The 16792-nt window shown below is 40.5% G+C and overlaps 1 long non-coding RNA gene across 2 annotated transcripts in view; it reads right to left on the bottom strand.

Moving 5' to 3' along the window:
* Positions 1-16792, bottom strand: part of LOC106824854 (uncharacterized) — a 219234-nt gene that overhangs the window by 175307 nt on the left and 27135 nt on the right. For both annotated transcript variants that reach the window (XR_011499897.1, XR_011499898.1), the window contains exon 2: positions 13188-13314. This is a non-coding gene — a long non-coding RNA (uncharacterized lncRNA). The remainder of the gene's footprint in view (positions 1-13187; positions 13315-16792) is intronic.

Raw genomic sequence — 16792 nt, 5'->3', positions numbered from 1 at the left:
ATTTGAACAGAACAATAATGAGTGAGGAGATTGAATCAGTAATTTAAAAAACCCTCAACACAGAAAAGCCCAGAAACAGATGGTTTCCCTAGGGAATTCTAACAAATATTTAAAGACAAATTAATGCCCATCCTTTTCAAACAATTACAAAAAATCAAAGAGGAGGAAACACTTCCAAACTCATTTTACAAGGACAGCATTACCCTGATACCAAAACCAGATAAGAACACTCTAAGAAATTACGGACCATTATCTCTGATGAAGATATATGCAAAAATTCTCAAAAAAATACTTGCAAATTGAATTCAACAGTACATGATCAAGTGGAATTTATCCCTGAGATGCAAGGAAATTTCAAAATATGCAAATCAATAAGTGTGATATACCACATTAATAGACTGAAAAACAAATATCATATGATCATCTCAATAGATGGACAAAAATCATTTGACAAAATTCAATATCCTTTCATGATAAACACTCTCAACAAATTGGGCACAGAAGGAATGTACCTCAACATAATAAAAGTCATTTGCAATAAGCCCACAGCTAACATCATACTCAATGGTGAAAAGTTGAAAGCTTTCCCTTTAAGATCAGGAACAAGACTAGGGTGCCCACTCACACCACTCCTAATCAAGATAGTACTGGAAGTCCTAGCCAGAGAAAGTAGACAAGAGAAAGAAAGAAAAGGCATCCAAATCAGAAATGAAGAAGTAAAATTGTCTCTGTTTGCAGATGACATGCTCTTATATACAGAAAACCCTAAAGACTCTACCAAAGAAATGTTAGAATTAAACGACAAATTCAGTAAATTTGCAGGATACAGAATCAATATACAAAAATCAGCTGTATTTCTATACACTAACAAGAAAATACCCCCCAAAAATAAAATAAACAGTCCCATTTACAAAACATCAAAAACAATAAAATACTTTGCAATACATTTAACCAAGGAAGTAAAAGATCTACATACTGAAACCTATGAGACACTGAGGAAAGAAATTGAACATACAAATAAAGGGAAAGATCCCAATTTCATGGCTAGGAAGAATTAATATTGTTAAAATGTCCATATTACTCAAAGCCATCTACAGATTCAATGCAATCCCTATCAAAATTCTAATGACATTTTTCACAGAAACAGAAAAAACAATACTAAAATTTGTGTGGAACCACGAAAGACTCAAAATAGCAAACAATCCTGAGAAAGAAGGACAAAGAACAAAGGAGGTATCACACTGATTTCAAACTATATTACAAAGGTATAGTATTCAAAACCAGCATAAAAACAGACACACAAACCAATGGGACAGAATTGAGAGCACAGAAATAAGCCCATGCATATATGGTCAACTAATATTTGACAAGGGAGCCAAGAACACTCAATGGGAAAAGGATAGTCTCGTCAATAAACAGTGTTGGGGAAACTGGTTATCCACATGCAGAAGAATCAAACTGGACCTCTATCTTATCTTATACCACTCACAAAAATTAACTCAAAATGGATTAAAGACTTAAATGTAAGACCTGAAACCATAAAACTCCTAGAGGAAAAAACACAGTTTCCCTATGACAAGCTCCTTGACACAGGTCTTATCAAAGATTTTGGATAGGACACCAAACGCACAGGCAACAAAAGCAAAAATAGACAAGTGGGACTATATCAAACTAAAAAGCTCTGCACAGCCAAGGAAACAATCAACAAAATGAAAAGGCAACCTACAGAATGGGATAAAATATTTGTAAATCATATATCTGATGGGGGGTTAATATCCAAAATATATAAAGAACTCATACAACTCAATACTAAAAATACAAATAATTCAATTTAAAAATGGAGAAAGGGGCTGGCCCCGTGGCCGAGTGGTTGAGTTCGCACGCTCCGCTGCAGGCGGCCCAGTGTTTCATTGGTTCGGGTCCTGGGCGCGGACATGGCACTGCTCATCGGACCACGCTGGGGCGGCGTCCCGCATGGCACAGCTAGAAGGACCCACAACGAAGAATATACAACTATGTACCGGGGGGCTTTGGGGAGAAAAAGGAAAAAATAAAATCTTTAAAAAAAAAAAAATGGAGAAAGGACTTGAATAGACATTTTCCCGAAGATGACATACAAATAGCCAATAGGTACAGGAAAAGGTGCTCAACATCTTTAATCATCACAGAACTGCAAATCTAAACCACATTGAGGTATCTCCTCACACCTGTTTGGATGGCTATTATCAAAAAGTCAAGAGATAACAAGTGTTGGTGAGGATGTGGAGAAAAGGGAACCCTTGTGCACTCTTGGTAGGAGTGTACATTTGTACGGCCATTATGGAAAACAGTATGGAGTTTCTTCAAAAAATTAAAAATAGAACTACCATATGATCCAGAGATCCCACTTCTGGGCATATAGTCAAAGGAAATGAAATCAGGATCTCAAAGAGATATGTGGACACCCATGTTCACTGCAGCATTATTCACAATAGCCAAGACATGGAAACAATGTAAGTGTCTATATATGGATGAATGGATAAAGAAAATGTGGTGTATATATACAATGGAATAATACTCGGCCATACAAAGGATTAAATCTTGACTTTTGTGAAAACACAGATGGACCATGAGGGCATTATGCTAATTGAAATAAGTCAAACAGAGAAAGACAAGTACTGTATGATTTCACTTATATGTGGAATCTCAAAAAGCCTAACTCAGAAACAGTAGAATGGTGGTTGCCAGGGACTCCAGGGTGGGGGAAATGGGGAGAGGTTGGTCAAAGGGTACAAACTTCCAGTTATAAGATGAACAAGTTCTGGGGATCTAATGAACAGCATGGTGACTATAGTTAACAATACTATGTTGTATCCTTCAAAGTTGCTAAGAGAGTACATCTTAAACGTCCTCATAACAAAAAAAATGGTAACTATATGAGGTAATGGATGTGTTAACTGACTTTATTGTGGTAATCTTTTCAAAATATATATGTATATCAAATTATCACATTGTACACCTTAAACTTACAAAAAGTTATATGTCAATTATATCTCAATAAAGATGGGGAGAAAAAGAGAAAGGAGCTATCAAGTCATGAAAAGACAGGGAAGAACCTTAAGTCATATCATAAAGTGAAAGAAGCCATTTCAAAAGTGCATATACTGTAGGATTCCAACTGTATGACATTCTGGAAAAGGCAAAACCATGGAGACCAAAAAGATCAGTGGTTGCCAGGAATTGGGGAAAGGAAGGGATGAACATGTGGAACACAGGGGATTTTTAGGGCAGTGAAACTATTCTGTACCACATGTAATGGTAGATACATGTCATTATACATTTATCAAAACCTATGGAACATACAACAGTAAGAGTGAATCCTAATGTAAACTATGGGCTTTGAGTGATAATGACTTGTCAATGTAGGTTAATCGACTAGAACAAATGTACCACTCTGGTGTGGAATGTTGATAGTGGGGGAGGCTGTGGATGTGTGGGAGCAGGGCATATATGAGAAATCTCCGTACCTTCTGCTCAATTTTGCTGTGAACCTAAAACTGTCTAAAAAGTAAAGTCTATTAAAAACAAAGCCTTGGACTCCTACATGCCTATGAAAAACTCCATGAGCTTATTCTGTTTTTCCCTTCCCTCTCTCTTCTTCCACATTTTTAGTTGTGCTATTTATTAATATTGTCAATATATATTTCAATTATGAATGCTTATCACCTTTGTCCCAAACTTTTAGTCTTTGATTTATACGATGTAAAAACAACAATGGACAGAGACAGGAAGCAAATAAAGAAATGAGGAGTGCTCACTTTGGGTCACAAAACAACTACCTAGGAGTAGTCCTTTCTGCTAAGCAAAAGTAGAGGCAGCCTTAGTCACAGCAGGCAGTAGGAAATGGGGTGCCCGATTAGGAACCTTCCTCACCACAGGACTGCCATCCCATCACCTAGGTCTGTCGTCTGGCTAGAGGCAATATCCCATTCCTTCCCCACCCCTTGGGTCAGGCTTTACATGGAGCTAAGGATTCTTTCAGGCCTTGTGTGAGTTTTAACACAGGCCCTATGGAGACACTGTCTTGCCTTTACTGCCCTATCCAGGTACGGGATGCTGCGATCTTTTAAGTTCAAATTGTCCCTCCTCTGGGAAGCCTTTCATGAGAAAAGCCCACCTGCTGTGGGTGTTCCTGACTCTCTCTGCTGCAGAGTTGAGTCAATATATGAGAGTGTAAAAATGGAAATATTTTACATGCAATCTTTCTCCCAAATACATTTGAGCCCTTGTCACCAGACATAGGAACACATGCTTCTCTGTCCCAAGCAATGTCTCACATAAGTCATTGAACAGGTGTGCAGTGAAACTTGGCTGGGTGATTTATCTGGGCTGGGTGAGGCAGGCTGGTCTAAACCTTCCAGAAACTCTAGGTAATGCTCATTTACTTTGTGGCTGGTTAGTTAATGTTCTGCTGCCAAATGTCCCTGGAGCTGGATAGACAAGAAGCACACCTATCTCAAATTCAGATTAGAAGTCAGAGATCTTGGTTTTAGTTGCAGCATGTCCATTAAATAATATGACCTTGGGAAAACCAGTTAGCTGCTCTGGGCCTTAGTTTCCCCATTTGAAAAAGAATAGGATTAGACTCAAATCTCTCTTCCACATATTCTACCTTCCTAGAAGTATAAAAAAGTGCACAGAGACACATTACGGGAGAGGAAAGGAATTACTCAACAAATGACGCCAGAGGTTAGCTGTTTAGAAAGAAAAAGCCAACTGAGATCCAAAGTTCATATCATGTGCCAATATAACTCGAGATGGATCAGAGTACACATGGAAAAAAATCACACTTAAAAATGAGAAAATATGTACTTGAACAGTCTTATCATCAGATGGTAAAGAATGTTGTAAATTTAAGAACATGAAAGAGACAGAAAAGACTGGGAAACTTCTACCAAAAAAAAGGAAAACCAATATACTTAGAAACATTAACAAACATAAGAGACAAATGCAACATGAGAAAAAATACAGCAAAAAGAACAGTGGCTTATGTCCTACCCCCAATTTGACAACATCTCCCTCTCTCAGTCCTTGACAAAAGGGAAAGCAGGGTGTAAACTCTGACCCAGTAGCCAGTGGGGGAAATGGTTAGGTAATTAGAGGGTTGTTGTTGAAGGCTGAGTAACTACCCAACAGCAGCCACCCTGTAAATTAAACCACTCAGAGGATAGGCAGGACAGAGGTCATCACCCTAACTTGGTAGATGAGAAAACTGAGGCACAGAGAAGCCGGATGAGATTGCAAAGTCGCAGCAACTGGTAAGTGTCAAAACCATTTCTGGAACCCAGCTGGGGTTCTGCCTCAGTTGACCCATCTGTGAAATAAGGAAGTTGGATTAGACCTGTGGTTCTCAAAGTGCAGCCCACCGGACCACCAGCAGCAGCCTCCCATGGGAACTTGCTGGAAATGCAAATCCTCAGGTCACCCCAGACCCCACAGAATCCTGACCTCTGTGGGGTGAGGGGGCGATGCGGGGCAGCAATCTGTGGTCCAACAAGCCTTCCAGGTGATTCCTATGCACACTCAAGGTTCAGGAATCACTGGATTCCATGATTTCTAAGGTCCCTCCCAGACCTAAACCATTTTCATTAATACCTGAGCATTAATCTCCAGGGCATTTTGCACAAAACCATGCTGTCTTCTTGACTAGGACCAAAAGGTTAAAAAAAAAAAAGTTTAATTGGAGTTTGTGTTAGTGGGTGGAAACACCCCTTCCCCTTTGTGGAATTTATATCTATTGTGTTTCTCAAAGCTACCTGTCTCAAGCCATTTGCATACGGCATATTGGTAGTCATAAATTTGGCTTTCTTCCTGGGGTCTGCGGGGAGAGAGGAGCAATGAGCCCCCAATCACAAAAGCAAACTGGAGGCAGTGGGGTGGGGGTGGGGGTCGGAGAGGCAACAAAGAGATGGCCTGTCAATTACCTCTTCTCAGCAAGTCAGACCTGGGAAGCTTGCTAGAGGCAACAGCAGGGGGCGACTGTTGACCATTCCGGAGCCTGGCTGCTCCCCCTTGCCTTGCCTTGACCTTGGCCAGATTTAAATGCCAGCTCAAGGCTGACAGGGAATCTGCTAGTCCTGCCCTGCATTGAGGCCGCCCCGACTTTCAGTCGCAGGCAAGGTCTGTGCTCCTCAGCCATCATCGCTTAATCCCGGTCACCCAGCAGTAGTGGCCGTCACACCTCAGCAGCAGCCCATTGCCCTCAGTCCAGCAGCACCACTGCTGCCACCTTCATTGTCTGCTGTCACCTGTGACACCCACTGCTTCCCAGCCGTAGCTACTCAGGAAGTATCTAGGTTCCCCCAACATGTCTGATGAAAGCGACGTGACACCAGCTCCATTTGCCTAAAGAGAAGTGGCTAATGTGAAGGATGGAGGGGGAGGAGGGCAGAATGGCAACATCCAGGGGAGTGTTAAAGATGTCAACCTCGATGCTGAGGCGGCAGCTCCTGAAGGCCAAGAGGAGGGATCTGGCGACATGGTGCCAGAAAGATAGAATATGGTGCTGAGGGCCTGCCCGTCATCTGTCACCATCCACATGCTCCTGGGCTTCCTGTCTTCCTTAGGGGATGGAGGACACTTGAGCAACTTGGACTTACAGATAATAATGAGGAAGATAAAGGCACTGAGGTGAGATAGCAAAAAAAGCCTCACGCTGTGCCCAGGAGGTTCTGCTTTCTCCCAGGGAGGCTGTGGCACCGGCATCGGAAGGTGGGACAAAAGAGGGGGCCCACCGTGTTATTGAGGACTGGAAGGAAGAAAACAACTGTTGAGCAGAGGCAAATCTCTCAAACGGATGAAGGGTCTCAAGATAAATATGATGAAAGAACACACACAGCCTACCCAGAATACAGCCAGTATTGCCAGCAGTTAAGGCCCTCAAAAATGTTCAGTTTGAGGGGCTGGCCCCATGGCCGAGTGGTTAAGTTCGCGCGCTCCGCTGCAGGCGGCCCAGTGTTTCGTCAGTTCGAATCCTGGGCGCGGACATGGCACTGCTCGTCAGACCACGCTGAGGCAGCGTCCCACATGCCACGACTAGAGGAACCCACAATGAAGAATACACAACTATGTACCGGGGGGCTTTGGGGAGAAAAAGGAAAAAATAAAATCTTTAAAAAAAAAAATGTTCAGTTTGAAATTGCTCAAACAAAAGCCAAATTTCATAGAGAAGTTCATGCTATTTTTTTAAAAAGTGCTTGTCTCTATCAACCTCTATTTGATAAGAGATACAAAATCAATGCAATTTATGAGGTTACAGAAGGTAAAAGCAAATGGAAAACAGGTTTTACAGAGGCACTTGGTGAAGAAATGAAGCAGAGACAGCTCAAGGAAGAGACAAAGTCTGAAGATAAAAGCTACCCTAAAGGAATTCCTCATTTCTGGTTTATGTTTAAGAATACACTGATGCTCAGAAACATAGTTCAGAAACAAGATGAGCTATTCTAGAGCACCTAAAAGGTATCACACTCAACTTTTCAGAGACTGGTGAGAACGTTTCACAGAACTTCTCTTTGAACTCAATGAATATTTCTCAAATGAAGTGTTGACTAAAACATGTATATTTACTTTAGGCCCAGATGATTCTGGTCCCTATCTCTCTTGGGGACCTGAGATTACAGGCTGCATAAGATGCTGAATACATTGCAAGATGGGGAAAAATGTCACCCAGCAAACCATTAAGCTTCAGAAAAGTAAGAGAATTAGAACTTCAGAACAGTGTACAGAACAACTTCCAATTACTGTTATTCAATTACTTTTGTATTCCTGAAATGCCTGAGTTTGGGGAGCTATAGCTAAATTTGATGAACATTTTCAATTAGGGTACCTTTTCCATGAGAATATTATCCTAAAATTGGTATTATACATCACTGGAGAAGCATTTGATCACTCACAATGACTCCAAGTTTCCAAGTACCATATAAGAAGAAGTGGGTGAGGAGGAAAATGCCAACAACAACGATGATGATGCAGAATAGGAAAGAGAATCTTAAACACTAATTTGCAGAGTGCAAGCTGCAGTCTTCTGGGTGTGTATCATTGAATAATAGCCTAAACGTAATTATGAGTTACTTACAGCCTCATCTTTTTGGAATTTCTAGATAGCTCGATCAGAAGCTTTTAGGGATTTTTAAGCCAGTGCTTTCTTCCTAGAATTTCAATGGTCCTACTCTTCTGCCAGATACAGAACTCACTGCATCCTTGAACTTCCACACTCCAGTGCTTGTGAAGTACTTTTGTCATAGTCATAAGACTACAGTTGTAAAATATCAGAATACTTAACAGAGACCAGGGGTGGTTTAGAAAACCTTGAGAAACCAAGTGAAGTAGTTTACAAGCCAGCTTGCATGACTTGTGCCTTCATCACTGTGTCGTAGAAATGTAGTCCCTTGTACTGACTAGCAAATGATGTACTTTTAACTTGGCCATGTGCATGGTTAAGAGTTCCAGTCAGACCATATTCGATAATTAATTAGCTTGTTTGAGGATTTTGTATTGACTGTTAAAGTAAAAGAAACAGTTACAGTCAGATGACTAATCACTGAGGTATTAAGAGTCTTGTCTTCATCTTATATTTTATCATGAAGTACATTTAAACTGTTAAAGCAGTTTTTTCCCATCCAACCTGCTAGGAATGCTATCTTTTCAATATTTGGGAAGTCTTTTTCAAGCTCAAACTTTTTTATTTTAGCCTAAAGTATCAAGAAAGGAAAAACAATCATTCTAATGTAGTGGTTTTCAAAGTGTGTTCCCTAGTCCAGTAGCATAGGCATCCCATGGGAAATAGTGAGAAATGCAAATTATCAGGCCCCACCCCAGTCCTACTTAAACTCCATGGTGGGGCCCAGCAAGCTGTGTTTTAAGAAGTGCTTCTGGTGATTCTGATACACCCACAAGTTTGAGAAGCACTGATTATAACAAGGAGTGTAAGCAAAGTAGGGAATTGCCCACATAGTTTCATTTAAGGGGCCCCCAAGCACTCACTCAAATTATTTTCCCCCACCAGCTAGTCATTGGATCCTGACCTCCCACTCAATGAGCTATTTCTTTGGGTTAAGACATTGTGTGTTGACGTAACAAGTGATTCAAAACAGCATCTGCACATGTTAAAAACTATGTAAAGATTAGTGATTATCGTTTATTAGTATCTATTTACTGGGGTTAGAGACACTAATGAACGGAGACAGGAAAAGGAAGGTGGTGCTAATGGGTTTCAGATTTTGCTGAGAACCTCATCTTCCTCACTATTTTGCTGAAAATCACCTTAGCAAAAAAAGTGTAAATTCCTCTTCTCCTCCATGGTGGTAAAAATGATGGCTTCACCTTCCCTCACAATCTCCATCAACCATCCTAAACAAACATACAGTATAATCTAGATATTGTGTGTTCCCTGCAAACACAGTCACACCGAATTATAACCAAATCATCCTCCCCAAACTCCTTATATAAAGAAATTCTGGAGCCATTTCTTTTCCCTCTCCTTAGCAAATTTCATCACTTCTTACTTGAAGTTAAATCTAATAAAGACACATCCTTTTTTTTTCTCCTGCTTTATCTCCCCAAACCCCACCGTACATAGTTGTATATCTCAGTTACAGGTCCTTCTAGTTGTGGCATGTGGGACGCTGCCTCAGCGTGGCCTGACGAGCGGTGCCATGTCCGCGCCCAGGGTCCAAACCGGCGAAACCCTGGGCCAGCACAGCGGAGCACTTGAACTTAACCACTCAGCCACGGGGCCACCCCCGAGATATCTTCTAAGTAAGAACAAAGCCCATGATCTCAAAGAAGACCCACCCTTTTCTAATACTCAGGAATCCTACCTTGGAGATTAATTTACTAAAGTCAGGTCCTCAAAGGCTTTCTTGTCACTGACTCTTCAAGAGAACCTTCAGGGGAAGATGATGACTTCTGTATAGATAGGCTAAACCATGTTTCCCAAACTTTGTTGCACATTGCACTCACCTGGGGATCTTTAAAAAAAAAGAAAGGTGGCTCCCACCCCTAGACATTGTGACTTAATTGCTATGGGGTGCAACCTGTGTATCACGAGTTTTAAAATCTCCCCAGGTGATTCTAATACGCAGCAAAGTCTGGGAACCACTAGGGTAAATCCTCAAGATTATCAGGGGTTTTTTCTGTGTATTCTCTGAAATTTTCCTGCTTTGTTTTGGGTAGTCATAAGCAGTTGGGGGGGGTGTATTTCTGACTTTTTGATAGTATAGTTTTTCATTCTTGGCAATGTGATTAGCTTTGCATTAATTTTATATTCCTTAGCATATGTTTTCATTATCAATGTTAATAATTATCCCTCCCCCCCAAAAAAACTAGATACACCCATGAGCAAATTATCTGTCCAAAAACAGACATTTGCAAGCCACAGTAGCTCATGCACAACCAGGGAAGACAAATTTGATTTTTCTTTCCAGTGCCCTGCTCCTCCTTGAGGAGATAAACATCAGGGAAAACCTCTGGGATAGCATGGGCTGCAATGAAGCCCTCTTTTAAATTAGTCATCCTAAGGAGCCACTCTGCTCAGAGCCTTTGGCTGCCAGGAATATTCAATTATTCTCAGATAAAAGTAAGTCAGGCAGCTACTTATACTTTTATCTCCTCATTAGTGATAGCCCTAACACTGGTCTATAGAAGGACTGCTGCTAGGAGTGGGGTGGTGGATGAATATATCTAATTATGCAATACAATGTCCTTACTAACTCAATGTATAGCATCTTGGAATTTGGGCAAGAAAGGAATTTTAGAGCTCATTTAAACCAGCTCCTCCCCCTCAACTCTGCCACTGGTCCACCAGGCCAGAGTGGACTACAGAAGCTGGAGCACTCAGACATCCCAGAGTCAGTCTGCTTTGGCAGACACATTCTGAGTCTATTAAAGTTGGTGACAGTTCAAAAAACAAAAAGGTGATGTGACTTGGACAAATCACCTAACCTCTCTGTACCTCGGTTTCTTCATTTATAAAATGGAGATCATAATACCTACCTCACAGGGTGGTTGTGAGCATGTTTAAATGAGGTAATACTTGTATAGCACTTAGAACAGTTCCTAACTCAGAAATTGTTCGTTAGCATCCTTATTATGCTAGGCCCTGTGGTAAAAGCTTTATATGCATTTATCTAATGTATTTATCATAAGGACCTGCAAGAAAGAGTCACTGTACCATTTCATGAATGAGGAAACAACTGAAGCTCAGAGAAGTTAACAACATACAAGGTCATCCAGCCGGTAGTGTGTGGAGCTGTGAGATGAACCCAAGTCCGTCTGTTCGATTCCACGGCTCACACATGCTCTTTCCACTCCACTCTGCTGTTGGTAATTGTATGTGGAAGGAGTTTAGCTTGCATCATAGTCTCTATGCCTGGGGCTCAGGCATGAGGGCACATTTTGCAAGCTGGTAAGGCTAGTCTGAAGAAAGTGTGTCTGCATAGTGCCTGGGGAGCCCCTGTGTGAGAAGTCAGGTTGTGTCCTCTGCAGTGTGGGATAGGATGGCCCAACAGAAACCTATATTTAAGGAACGCTGTTGGAAAAACTCATCCTAAGGAAAGAGGGATGCAGGAATGAAGAGCCTGAGTTAGCAAGCATACCTTAAGTCCTCAGAAGGGCATAATATTTGAAAGCAGCATGTTCTCTTGTGTGCATGTGTGTGTCCTAGTGAAAAGGAAAAGAACTGTATTTTCATTTTCATTCAGATCAAAATATTTTCTAAATTTCCCTGATATTTCCTCTTTGGCCTATGGATTATTTAGGAACATGTTATTTAATTTCTGAGGGATTAGAGATTTTCCTGTTATCTTTTTGTTATTGATTTCTTGTTTAATTTCCTTATAGTCAGATAGTATACTTCGTGTAATTTAAATTATTTTAATTTGTTAAGGTGTGTTTTTATGGCCTGGCATATGGCTGATCTTTGTGAATGTTGATCTCAAAGTGCTTTTCAGTTAATGGATTCAAGAGTTTTGCAGAGACTGCAAAGTAGTAGCTCTACTAAAATAGGGTCAGGAGAGGGAAAATTTGAGAATTTAGACAAAATGCAAGCAAAGAGAGAACCTCTGCATTAACACAAAAATAAAGTCACTGGAGCTGTATCTGTGAAAACTCACACACCTCAAAAATCCCTCTATGAGACAACTAGGACAGCTCGCACAAATGCTACATAACTTACATTACCACACCTAAGCACGGCAGTGCTCTCCCTCTTTATTTATGGCTGCAAATTGCATAGGGTCTTGTGGAGCATTTAGTCAAAAGTCCTGGTCACCAAAGCTCAATGAAAATTGATTCCAAAGAGATACCAAAAGAAAATCTGACAATTTAGGCCAACCTCACAGAAACCTTCTAATTCACCTTTTTCTCATGTTGGTAAATATAAAGACATGTTTAATTCTGTCTCCACCTTTGGAATGAAACAAGTTATACCTTCTATCCAAGACACTCTAGGGAGACAACAGACCATAGTGGCTAAAAGCAAAGACTCAAGTATCAGACCTAAGTTCAGATTCTGGTTCTACCTCTTACTGGCTGTGTGAAATTGGGCAAGCTCCTTGGCCTCTCCAACTCTGCACTTCCTCTTCTATAAAATGGGATAATAGCAATACCCATATCATATGGTTTCTGTGAGGAGTAAATGGGATAATAAACATAAAGGTCCTGGAACACTGCCTGACACATAATAAGTGCTCAGTAAACGTTGGTGGTAATAATATTCATGATCTCATTCATACCATACGAGTCCAGAACAAGGGCTGGACTTGTAACAGGGCTCCCAGACTTTGTTCTGAGGATTCACATACATCTGAAACATGCCTCAAAGTTTCAAAGGGCAGGAACAGGACTGGAAATAGAAGTAAAAGTTGAAGGTCAGGAACCAAAATAATACAAACCTGAGAGATTGCTGAGGTGTCTACAGCTCAGAGCAATTTCCAAGTTTAATGTCAAGCTCAATGTACAATATACATACATACATCATTGTCTAGGAGGATTAAAGAAAAGACTACCATTAATGCTCTCCTTGTAAGAAAACTCATGGTTGGACAGGAGGAAAAACATCTTGACTGTGGAGACAAAACATGACCAAATGATCAAAATAGTCTTGAAGAAGAGATGAGATGACTACTTACTTGAGTAGACTAAATATTTACCTGGCTGATTGCAGGGGCTGTATGAAAGGACATCTTCACATCCCATCAGCTTCATGACTCCATCGTTTTTAATGCCTACAATAATGGCTTCCTTCTAATGCACATAGAGTGTGTCTACAAAAAAAATCTGTAAAAAAATAATAAAGAAAATAGTTGACTTCACAGGGAAGGAGAAACACACACACAAAAAAACCATGAGGTTGTTGGGATCTTTCACTTCAAGTCACACAGACATTATATGAGCACAGCTTATGAATACATTTTGGTCAGAAAAGGACACAGAATTTGACAAAAGACTGGAAAGTGTGAAGAATATAATCACAGTAGCAGGAGGAAGATTATTTTGACAGAAGAACTATTAAAGGGATCATGGGGGAAAAACATGTTCTGATCAGAATTTTCAATGCTGAGCACAAGTGAAAGAACACATAAAAAACAAAGCACTGGTGTTATGTTTAATCCTCTACTCACATTCTAGACCAAAGCATTTGAGCCAAGAGATGACCATTTCCTTTCCTCAAAGCTGTACTATATTAACATAATCTTGAGTGTGGCCCAAAAAGGGCAAAGAGGTTGAACTACACCATTGTAAAACAGGACAGCCTCAACCAATTCCTCAAATTGCTATCACTTCAAAAGAAAGAGGCAAGAATACAGGACTATTATGGGAACCAAAGAGACTAGGCTGCTGTGATTCAACAGGTCTTTCATTTCCAACTTCAAAGGGCTCCATTAATCTCCTAATCATCCATCTAAGTCTTAGGGAGAAGAAAATGGAAAGCTTTGAACACAAATTCTCTGCCCCTACCTATTGTTCCTAGTGACACAGGAGACAGAAATAAACACTCTCTCAGAAGACCCAGAAGAAACTCTCACTGCCCAGAGAATAGAAGTGGGTAGAGGAGAGAGTTTATACCACGGCAGGAATATGAATGTGGAATCTCTCTGAGTCAAAGCTATAGGACAGTGCCTGAGCCTCTGCTTTTTGTGATGTGTGAATAGTAATATTAGCCTATGTCCTCTGCATTCCATTTGTAAAATCTCTTGCCCACAGATCCAGTTGGTTTCCAAGCAATCAATAGGCATGATGTATTTGCTTATAAAATACAAATTGATCACTTACCTATGATTTATCACTCTTACTTATGGTCATGCTGAGACTAACCAACTGACCACCCAGCAGTGTTTACTAAGCATATACCATGTGCTCAGCTCTGAGTCTAATGAGTTCCAGGAGCTGGAGGACCTCAAGTGAGAGACTAAAGGGCCCTTGCTCACTCTACCGTTTTTGCAGATGGGCTTTTGTTATTTATGTCAGTGACTGTTTATCTAAGTGAAACAGAGTCCCAAGGTAATAGGGCTAATTCTTGTAATGAGTAGTTGTTAGAACTTTGCCCCACCCATGGGCAGCTATGCTTAAAATGGACACCAGTGGTCCAACGTTCTCAAGGGAGAAAGGTAATACTGTGGGGATTGTTCAAAGTGTGATCCCAGGCCCACCTACATCAGAATCACCTGGAGATAAATATTAAATCTACAGACTCCTGGGTTCCACCCTAGACCTGCTAAATCACAATCCATATGTTGGAGCCCAGAAACCTACATGTTATTAAGCTTTCCCAGGTGATTTTGACACTCACCAACATTTGAGAATCGCTAGCTTAGTGCAAACTCATCTCCACAGCTAGATCTCAATCAACTAAAAAAGCATTTCACTGCCCAGATACAGACCTGATCCTCTCAGTGAGCCTCAGTTTCCTTTCTCTAAAATAGAGACAATAATAGTACCTACCTCTCACAGGCTGTGGAGAAAATTAAAAGATGTACAAGTACAAAGCTTCATACAATGCCTAGCACATGGTAAACCATTCAATAAATTTTAGTAATTATAATAAGAAAAAGTCCAAGCTCCTTAGTGAAGCCCTTCCAATCCTTAGGTACCTACATTACCTCATCTCCTGCCACTCCTCCCACCCTACCTGACAATTTGTATTCAAGACAAACAAAACCAATTGCAGTTTTCTCATACACCATGCTATTTGTTATCTCCACCCCATTGCTATGCTGTTTCCTTGGCCTAGAATGCCACAGGATGTAACTCCTCGACTTAGAAGGCTCATACTTGATCTTCAAGGACTAAATCATTGGCATCTTCTCTGGGAAGTTTTTATTGGACCCCTAAGTCTAAGTTAGGAGCCTCTCCTCTTTGTTCTCTCAGCACCCTGAACGCTTTACCTGTTTATATGTTTGTTTACCTGTCTGTCTTCCCCCATTCGAGAGCAAGCTCTTTGAAGTCATGGACAGTGGGATTTTGTGGTTGTTTCTCTAGTTGTTTTTGGTAATTTTAAAACATACAGAAAAGTACAAAGAATAATACAGCAATCACTCATGTTTCTAACATCCACAAGTAACCATTATTGGCATTTTGGCACTTTTGCTTCCAGTCTTTTTCTATTTATTTCCTTTAAAAATAATTTATGAAAACATTGTTCACTGTTTCAGAATAGAACATTATGGGTAAAGCCAAATGTTCCCTTGACCTCCACCCCCATGCTCTATTCCCTCCCTACCTTTCCAAAGGTAACCAAACACTAATATGAGTTTCATGTGTATCCTTCTAATCTTTTTTATACATTTATAGACATAACTGTATCCATATAAAATATACACTATTGGCTTGCAACATCATTTTCCAGATGCCATGTGGCTGTGTGCATCATTCTGCCACTTACTTCCTTCACTCAAAAATGTTTTTGAAATATATCCATGTTGATATATATATATCTGATTAATTCCTTTTAATTGCTGTGTAATAATCCATTATATAGACATACCTCCAGTTTATGTAAACATTCTCCTATTGATGGGCATTCAGGTTGTTTCCAAGATTTTGCTTTTGCAAAAAAAGTTACAACAAACGTGCTTTACTAGATATCTCTTGGTGTACATGTGTAAGTGTTACTTTAATAAGGAGTCCTAGAAGTAGAACTGCTGGATTATGGGGCATGTGCATTGTTAGTTTAACGGAAACTGACAGATTTCTCTCCAGTGTAGCTGGACCAATTTTTATGCCTATTAGCATTGTTCAAGAGTTGTCATTTCCCTGCATCCTTACCAACACTTGCTATTGTCAGCCTTTTAAATTTTGCGAATATTATCAGAGAAAAAAGGTATCTCATTGCTGGGTTTTTGTTTGTTTTTTTTTTTAAGATTTTTTTTTCCTTTTTCTCCCCAAAACCCCTCGGTACATAGCTGTATGTTCTTCGCTGTGGGTCCTTCTAGTCGTGGCATGTGGGACGCTGCCTCAGCGTGGTTTGATGAGCAGTGCCATGTCCGCGCCCAGGATTCGATCCAATGAAACACTGGGCCGCCAGCAGCAGAGCGCGCGAACCCAACCACTCGGCCACGGGGCCGGCCCCTATGTCATTGCTGTTTTGACCATCTTATTTATCTCTATATCCCCAGCTCTTAACAAGTACTTGATATATGTTGATTGCTTGGTAAATATCGCGCAGCTCTAATTCTGATAATGTTTCATGTAGGCCCTGGCCCTGGCTTGCTGATACAGTACGTCAGAAAACAACTAGGTGTCTCCTTTCAGCAAG

Source organism: Equus asinus, chromosome X (genome assembly GCF_041296235.1).
Source record: "Equus asinus isolate D_3611 breed Donkey chromosome X, EquAss-T2T_v2, whole genome shotgun sequence".
NCBI lineage: Eukaryota > Metazoa > Chordata > Mammalia > Perissodactyla > Equidae > Equus > Equus asinus.
This window is presented reverse-complemented; position numbering and strand designations above follow the sequence as displayed.